A 10,025-nucleotide genomic window follows, 5' to 3' on the forward strand; every position below is an offset into this window, starting at 1 on the left:
GACTTTAGATTGTGGCTTTTTTTTCCCCCATTGAGAAAGATACTTAACTATTTTATATTAATTGTTCTGTATGTTTGAGCTCATCCTTTTTATTTTTTAAACATATCAATTCATTTTTCTTTCCCTGTTTGTTTTTTAAAAAATGTATATTCACAGTGAATAAGAATAGTGGGGGTGGGGGTGGACTCCTGCAAGAATGCCAACACTAAAAATTTTTTAAATAAAAATTAAAAAAAGAGAATAGTGCACCTATAAGAATCAGTGTTCTTAGGATAACAAGTAAACTGAAGAAGTCATAGACCAGAGTGGAGATAACTATGATATCTTCAAGGAGGAAAGTAGAGAAAGTTTGGCTACTTGTTGATTTTTAGTGACTCTTTGTATATGTTGTTTTTCAAACAAAGCTGGTTAAGTAAGACAGTTTGTCAGAATATTAGCAAGTGCAAACCAAGAAAGACATACCATCCAACTGTATGTAGTGTTGGCACTTGGAGAACTCTGGGGTAGGGGACATGAACTGGGTGTATAAAGTTGAGATACACTCACAACGTAGTGCTAGAGATCACCTGGGTGCATCCCCAGCACCCACCGTGTGGATCCGGGATACAGGCTGCTTGCAGCTAGCTCGGAGAGAAGTTGTGTCTCCTTGTGCCAAGGACACTGTACAGTTCAGATCTCCTCCTTCTCTGTGTTCTATAGATAAAATCATCCCATCACCAATACACATTCGTGCCCACACACCCACTATAGCTGCTACATAGTCAAAACCAATGCTTTTACACAGAAACCTACTCTTCACGGCTAACATGAAAACCGCAACTCTCCACAACAGTGTGGTCTTATATTTACCTATGATTTGTTAGAGCAGATCTTACAATGATTGGCTTCAAAAGATTTCTAAGTTTGGCCCTAGCCAATTTGGCTCAGTGATTAGAGCATCTGCCCTCAGATGAAGGGTCACAGGCTGGATTCCGGTCAAGGGCATGTACCTCCATTGCAGGTTCGAGGCAACCAATCTTCAATGTCTCTCTTTCACATCGATGTTTCTCTCTGTGTGTGTCTCCCTCCTTTCCACTCTCTCTAAAAAAAAAAAAAAAAAAAAAAAAAAAAAGCACAATGGAAAAAAATATCCTCTGGTGAGGATTAACAATGACAAAAAAGATTTCTAAATTTGAAATTCTACTCAATGAGCATTATGCATTCCAAGTTCTTTCAAGAATACAGTGGATTTAGTCAGGGTCCTGCCCAACAACAGAAACCTCCCAGTAATTTGAACAGGGGATGTAACATGAAGAATGATTAACCTGCCCTAGCCTGTTTGGCTCAGTGGATAGAGTGTCGGCCTGGGGACTGAAGGGTCCCAGGTTCGATTCTGGGCAAGGGCATGTGACTGGGTTGCCAGCTCAATCCCCAGTAAGAAGTGTGCAAGAGGCAGCCAATCGATGATTCTCATCATTGATGTTTCTATCTCTTTCTCCCTTCTCTGAAATCAATAAAAGTATATTTTTTAAAAAGACTGACCTCTAATAGGGGATTAACTAACTAAGAATGAAAAAGGGAGAAGATCCAAGGAAGGGACAAACTGCGATTGAGATCTGATTGGAGGCACCAGCCACTGGGGGTGCCAGGGGCTGACACCAGCAGGCAGGAGCCCTGGGCCGGGATGGGAGCAAACGTGGCTGGAAGCGGGCACTACCACACTGCACACCACAGGTGCCCAGTGAACAGGAGGAAGGAACCGGGAAGGGGGCCCTGCTTCCTGCACTGTCCCTTCAGCGCCCCCTCTGACTGCATTGGGCCAGAACATAAAGTAACCCGCTCCAAAGGGGAGAGGGATGTCTACTTCATTGTCTTACCCTTAAGGGCCCTTCCACAACATCTTCTAGAAACAAGTTGAACCAGTAAAACATCCACATAGCTCACAGAGAATACTGATAACAGCAAACACTCTTACAGCGCTTAGCCATGCCTGGCAGCTAGACTCTTCTATGTTTTCATTCACTTGATTTCCATGAACATAAGAGGTAGATGCTGCTATCGAATCCATGCAGCAGGTGAGGAAACCAGAGCAGGGAAGCGAACTGGCCGCAAGTCCCACAGCTGCAGAATCGCCATGTATGCTGGTCTCACCAGCCCTGGGAAGACAGCCTTTCTTTCCCAAGCCGAAGAAGTCAAACCTCCAGTCTCTACGTCACACCAGTCCTTACAGAAACAGCGAATCCCTGTTATACTCCCTATATCCCAAGAGGTTCCAATCCCGTATTTAGGATCATGAGGAAGGAGGGGGTCTTTAGGTCAGTGTTCATCCCTCGCTGCTGGCCTTCTGGGCCCACCTCCACCCTGGCACTCACTGAGTCCCACCAGCTCTGCCTTCCCAAGACAGCGCCCATGTACGGCTCTCTGCGGCTTGAGTAAGTCGTATTCCCATCCCAAGTCAGGTGTGCTGGGATTTTCCACTGCATGAGCTTTTCTCCTTGTATTTAAACAACCGCGTGTTGGCCCAGGGCGAGGCCATCTTTGCTCCCTGCGTGGATTTCCTTCACCTGCCTCAGACAGCATGGCATTTTGTAGATACTAAGAACAGTTGTTCTTCACCCACCACGATTTTGCTAAATGTGGTTAAGATACTGTGGTTTAATATTTCCATATCAGAAGCGTTTAATCCACTCTCTTAACAACCTAGGTCTAATTTGATTCAGATGCCATAAAAGAACAAGACAATTGCTGCTCCCTCCTCCGGTGGACCATGTGGGCCATCTAGGGGGGTGAAAAGAGGTGTCTGGCTTCTGATAAATAAAAGATCAGACCCAGAAAAAATTGCCTGAAAACCGAGATGTAGCACAGTTGAGATTTAGCAAAGTGAAACTCGGGAGAAGGCAAGTGTAAATACATGAATATCACAGCAGTAAGAGCAAGTGTAAAGACAGAGTCTGTGGGGAAAGCTGACTTAGTCCTGCTGCATCTCATCTCAGGAAAGGGAGCTGCTGTGGCAGCGACAGGTCCAACTGCTGAGGCAAGAAAACATGTGATTGCCCAAGCAGGCGTCTCATACCTGGAAACCTCTTCTGTGGTAGAAGCAGATGTCTGCTCCTTTTATTAACATAAAATTCAAATTTAAAAAGTACATTTAATATTTTTGTTTTTACCCTGAACATCTCATATGTGTATATGCCTGTGTATTTCCATAATTTTATCAAAAATTACTTTGCAAGTTTTCTAGAAGATGACCTCTCCGGAGTTTATGATAATCCACTGAACATCAATCCAGGACTTACTCAAGCACCGGGGATGCAACGGTCCTATTCCAATGAAGAATGGAGACAATAAACCTGTAAATAGCAAATAAATAACATTCCAGACCATGAAAATGATGAAACCAAGTAATGGAATAGCGTGAGTGTGAGTGTGGTCGGGTGTGTATAGGCGTGGGGAGGTTGCTGCTTGAGCTGGGTGGTCAGAGAAGGCTTCATGGAATAGGTGACATTTAAACTGAAACCTGAAGGATGAAAAAGTCCTGATCATCTGACTATTGAGAGTATCACTGTCCAATAGAAACATAATATGAGCCACATACATAACTTAAATGTTTTGTCTTCTATTTCGAAGAGTTTTAAGCACTCACCAGTGATTCAGCACGTTTACATCTGTGTAGGAATGAATGATTTTAACAATGGTATCCATGACGCTTTTTATAGAGATTGCTTCAGAAGACTGAGCACAACTTCCAAGTTGCATCTAAGCATTGGGCCTCGAATTCAAACAGCCCCTATTGATCCCACTCTGCTCCATTGTGAGATCAGTGGACATGTCAGTCTTGTTCAGCATCAGGTGCCCAATGCTAAGAACAGTGTCTGCTACACAGCACAGAAGAAATTGGTAGCTTATGTCCAGCTGGCGTGGCTCAGCAGTTGAGTGTCAACCTATGAACCATGGTTCAATTTCTGGTCAGGGCACATGCCTGGGTTTCGGGCTCCATCTCCAGTGTGGGGCATGCAGGAGGCAGCTGGTCAATGATTCTCTTTCATCATTGATGTTTCTATCTGTTTCTCCATCTCCCTTCCTCTCTGAAATCAATAAAAAAAAAAAAGAAAAGAAATGGTAGCTTATGTTGCTTCTTCCTTGTTGTGACTACTACTATTACTGTGAGTCCAGTGTTTCCATGGACCACTAATTCCTAGGAATGTCAGGGTTCTAAGTAAAAAGAATTCTATAAGCAATCCTTGGTGATACTTGTTAAACATTCAATGGGTTTACCTATTGAGGATTACATTCATATGAATGTCATCAGATTCCTTAAGAGGGAGATGGACCTGGTACCATTTCCCAAACTGTCCAAGGAATTTTTTTTTCCTCACAGAGCCCTCTGGGACCAGGACTCTACAGAATGCATTCTAATAAAAACTGTGCTAGCCACAGGCTGGGAAAATGCGTGTGGGCTCCTAGCCTGAGTCCCCTGCTCTCAAGCCTGCCTCCAAATGAACTCCAGCATCTCTCCCGACAATGCTCTTCAATATCTTGACTCTTCACAGTCCAGAGGGCGACAGTCCACTCTTTTCCCACTACCGAAGGCCCTAGAAGTTGCAGATCTGGGTATTTGAGGCCATAGGTTGGCAGCACTGGCAGCTAAGTTCCAAAATTACCACTTAAAATTCAAAATGAAAATCTGCAGTCTTTTCAAAAAGCATTTCCTTTCTACATACTGTCACATTGCCTATATCATTTTGATAGAAGACAGTGTGGAGATGGCAAGTAGCCTCTACCAGGTGTCATAGATATTACAGAGGTATAAGGACAGACGGGTCTCCTGGCCTAACTCACAGGGTGCCCACTGCTTTGCTCTACGGTATTGCCTTGCAGCATCCCCTGAGAACTCCCAGGGTGTGGCTTCCAGGCCATCAGTGCCGCACTCCTGCACATCTCAGCCTGTTCCACACCTTAGCCCCTGGTGACTTCTGCCTGATGCAGCAGGACTGGACTTCCTTGGATAAGAACTGCCTTAAGCGTTGCGCTCCATGGCCTGCCTGATACACTGCAGGACCTCAGCAGGTGTTTGTGGGATAAAAAACATCCGGAGCTCCTGAATAGAGAGGTCAAAAAGCAAAGGGCAGCAAAGTCCACGAGGGAGAAGATCCCCATCGTATCTCTCTCCATTCAGCTTCCCTCAGACACACAAAGCGAAGCTCTGTGCCAAGTAGCGAAGAGGGGATTTCTATTTCCTTCTTTACATTTTTCTGCATTTTCTATATTAAACACATATTACTTCAATAATGTTAAAATATTTGTTATTTTTCAACAAAATAACCATCTAAGCAAAAATCAATTAATGCAACAAAATTTTTGCAATGGAAAAAAAAATACATCATGTACACACACACACACACACACACACACTGAGTGGCCAGATTATTATGACCACCCCATCAGTACTTCATTGGGCCACCTTTTGCCTTCAATGCTGCCTTCTTGGCATTGACTCCACGAGATGTTGAAAGGTGATTCGAGGAATCTGACACCATGCCTGATGAATAGCACTGTCCAGTTCTGTGAGATTTGTTGGTTCTGGAACCAGCTGCTTGATGGCTCTTTTAACTTCGTCCCACAAATGCTCAATTGGATCCAGATCTGGTGATTGTGGGGGCCACCTAAGCAAGGTAAAGTCTCCCTCATGTTCTTGAAACCACTCCTGCACAATACAAGCACTGTGGCATGGCGCATTGTCTTGTAGAAAAAGCCATCTCCATTGGGATACGCCATCAACATGATAGGATGAAGTTGATCAGCAATGATACTTAGGTATGTTGTGCTATTCAGACGTTTATAATGGTCTGGCCCTCTAGCAACTTCAGCGCGAAATTATAGCTAATTTGCCTACAAACATCAGGTGGTCATAATAATCTGGCCACTCAGTGTATATAGTATTAATTTCAGAGAGTAAGGGAGAGGGAGAAACAGAAACATCAATGATGAGAGAATCATTGATCAGCTACCCCCTGCATGCAGATGGAGCCCACAACCTGAACCCAGGCATGTACACTGACCTGGGGTCATCAAACCGTGACCTCCTGGTTCATAGGTAGATGCTCAACCATTGAGCCACGCCGGGGGCAGGGGTCTATACACATTTCAAGACAGGATAACAGTGCCTTGTGGAGCCTGGGACAAAAGGGAAAATTAGGAATACTGACTTGGACATTTTGTTCATCTCGGACTTTTCATTACTTTTGGTTTATAAACGACTGCATTAAGATATTATTTATCTTGATAAGTTAGTTTTTTGGTGACCCCTTAAATTTTGCACCGAGGCAAATAAGTGCATCGCTGTCTCGCCCTAGCCCTGGCCCTGAGAGCGATATTTTAAAGGACGGAGGGTGGACACAAAGAAGGGACACGTGGCGGAAACCAGGGTGCAGCCAGGCGGTGGTGGTGCGGCCACTGTGTGCGGGCAGACTCGGGGGAGGGGAGGGAGGGTCGCTGGGCCCAGTCTAGGCGCAGCACCGCCCAGCTTTCTCATCCAATGGCTTTGCACCGCTGCGCTTCCACACACGGTCTCGGCCTGCAAGGCAGAAAGGCTTCCAGGGCCGCTCAGCGGGCGAGGCCATCTTGCGGAACCCCGCTCGCTCCCGCTCCCGCCGGCCGCACTAGCGCAATCGCAGTGCATAAGCGCAGTTACATTGGCGCCTGCACGCCCGGCCAATTACGCGCCGCCCTTTTGGCGTCAGCCAATGGGAGCGCGTGGACGGCAGAAAGTGGGCGGGCCTCCAGCGGCTGTTACCCATAGGGCTGCGCGGCTGCACGCGGCGTGACTGCGGAGGTGGTCGAAAGCCTCACACGGAGCGGCTGGGTCAGCAGCAAAGGCGACAGCGCGGCTCTGAGGTGCAACGGGCTAGGCGGACCCTGGTTGGGCGAGGGTGAGGGGGACGGTGCGGTGAGCGCGGTGGCAGCGGTCCGGATGGTCCAGGCCGGTCCAGTGAGAGCGTTGGTGGGAAGGAGCCTTTCGAGGCCTTCTCCGTGGTCCCGGGCAGGGCGGCAGGCTGGGTTGGGGGTGAAGGTTTGCGCCTTCGCCAGGTGGCCGTGGAGGCCCCGAATCCCTCCCTTGGGTGCCTTTATATTCGGTGCCAAGAGGGTCTCCCATCCTGGCTGCAGAGGCACCGGGCAGACTAGCGCCTCACGGAAGTAGTTTAGAGCAGTTTGGGGGCCTACCCCTCGGTAAAGGTGGGGTTCCACTCGTGAGCTTATCGGTGCGCTAACCACGGGCCGGCACAGGAGCCACCGCGAGAAGTGGATGTCAGCTAATGACCCAAACGTGTCCCGAATGCACGGGAGTGGGGGGCGGCCCAGCTGACAGGGTCCTGGCCTAATGCCAGAGGCCTGGGAGGTTTGCTCAGGAAACGGGAATTGGGGTGAGATCTGAGCTGGAGCAGAGATTACAAGTGGTTGGGGGCTGGGCGGGGGCAGAGGACACACGTGGCCCAAGTTACCACGGAGCTCAGGCCTTCGGAGGGCCTTCGAGGCCGCGCTAGGATTTTCATCTTTTTTTTTTTTTTTTTTAATATATTTTATTGATTTTTTTACAGAGAGGAAGGGAGAGGGATAGAGAGTTAGAAACATTGATGAAAGAGAAACATTGATCAGCTGCCTCTGGCACACCCCCTACTGGGGATGTGCCCGCAACCAAGGTACATGCCCTTGACTGGAATCGAACCCGGGACCTTTCAGTCCACAGGCCGACGCTCTATCCACTGAGCCAAACCAGTTAGGGCAGGATTTTCATCTTTATCCGAAGGACAAACTCCTGGTTGCTGAGTGTTAAGCAGCAGCGTGAAGCGATGAGGTGTGCATTTTGGGAAGACGATTCCGGCCAGGTGGGAGGTCATTGCCGTGGTCCGCGTGTGAGTCAGGGCTGAGACAGACAGGACGTGGTGGGCGGGAGGGAGCTCCGTCCCTGGGCCAGTTCTGGGATGGACGGCGCAGAGGGAATCATGTGGTAAACCAGACCTGGGAGATCGGCATGAAAACGGGTGCACACCGCGGATCGGAATTGCTGGCTCCCGCGATCGGTCTGCGTTTAACTGTTAGAGGAGCCGCCAGACTGTTCTCCAAAGTGGGAACAGCAATTTCTACCTTCCCCAGCAGTGTGAGAGCGTTCCAGTGTCTCCGCAGAGGGCCAGCCTTCATTTTACACGTTTGTTTATGTTTTTATAAGCATCCTAGTGGGTGTAAAGGGTATCTCATTGTGGTTTTGATTTGCATTTCACGGAAGAGTAATGTGATCTTGGGTGTGTTTATCTTCCTTGGAGAACTGTTTATTCAGTTCCTGTGCTCTTCTTAAAAATTGGGTTGTCTGTGTCTTTTTGTTGTTGAGTTGTACAAATTCCTTATATAGGGTGTCCCAAAATTCATGCAAGATTTGAATTTTGCGTGAGCATTAACAACAACAAAAAATAAAAGCCTAATTTTACTTGGTTTATTGAATCAGATTCTAATATCTGTTGCCCTTTGATTTCAATCCCTTCAATTTGATAAGCATTACCAAGTACCAATGATGGCCCAGGAGCAGGGACAGTGAAGACCAATGAAGACCACGGCTTGGCATATGTGCCAGCAAAGCCGTGGAGGCCATTTACCCGATGTGCTATTCCATACATAACCCTATACTGTATACTTTATGAATCAATAAAAATTTTACAATTTTTAATTATAACCCTGTGTTTTCTATCAAAATTACTTCTTGCGTGAATTTTGGGACACCCTATATATACTGGATAATAGACCCTTACCAGATACATGATTTGGAAGTATTTTTGTTACAGTAAAATTCATACTTTTGTCAGTAGTTTTTAACCTTGGCTGTCTATTCGTGTGAATCCTCCAACACATTGAATGGAGATTTGAAAGCGCAATCAGACATGCGTGAGAATACACCTTGTTGAAACACTTATTGAAGAAATTTTCAAAATGTAAATGCTCTTCTCACTAGTTTATTTTGAAAATTTCTTTAACTTAAATGTTATTTATGCTAAGAAATTGGTTTATTATTATATATAAATAAATTAACAAATATTTCAAATTTTTGTTTTAACTTTTAATCTCATAGGTATTACTAGATATTACTCACATAAATATTCCTTGGGGTTCTCAATATTTTTAAAAATGCAGAGAGTTCCTGAGTCCACAAAGCAAGGAAACTGCTGATCTATTCTAATGTCAGTTATTTTAATAATATGGCTTTCTTTTAACCTTACTCTTTATCTTCAATATTTACCTAACATTCCTAGAGTAGAATCATAACTGACTTAAGTACAGTCCCTTAAGTCAGGACTTAATAACTTCATATTTTTTAATGTGGTAGAGAAGTCCATAAATCCTTTAAATTACATGTGTGTGCATTTTCTCAGGGAAGTAACTGTGTGACTTTTATCAAATCTTCAGAAAGTTCAAAACCCCAAAGGTTAACCTGTAGCCAGTATCATGGAAGTAAAAATATTAAGAGGCTATTAGGCCAAATTTTTTTCATTATTAGGGAAAATAAGCTTTTTGAAACATTGAATTGGAAGTTGAATACTTCCATTGCAGATAATTCCTAAGGTTCATAGCTGTATATTTTAATTTGTATGTTATAGGCACTTAGCACTTATTATGTATAAATCTCCATTGCTTCACACACAAAAGCAAAATAATATAAAAGACAGGAAAGTATTCCTCCTCCTAGGTTCCTAGTTCAGTCAGTGCACCCTCAATGATAATGAGTTCACTTTTATACATAAGTCTAGTTATCCTGTCTCCTCTCCTTACCTCTCTTTTACTTGGGGACCATCCATGCTTACTAGTACTTGTAACTTGAGCTGCTCTATTCTCTTTCTTGTTCCTTCTTAGTCTGTTAACTCCTACGTGTGATTTAGCTTCTTAGATGTCATGATTTAGCTTAAATGTTACTTTCTTTGTAAGCTTTCCTTTACCGTTATCAATGCAACCCTATGTTGTTCACTTATTGTTTACTTAATGTGATATTTGTAGCTCTCTGCAAA

Source organism: Myotis yumanensis, unplaced genomic scaffold, assembly GCF_028538775.1.
Source record: "Myotis yumanensis isolate MYYU_CA2020_CCGP unplaced genomic scaffold, mMyoYum1.0.hap1 SCAF_8, whole genome shotgun sequence".
Lineage (NCBI taxonomy): Eukaryota > Metazoa > Chordata > Mammalia > Chiroptera > Vespertilionidae > Myotis > Myotis yumanensis.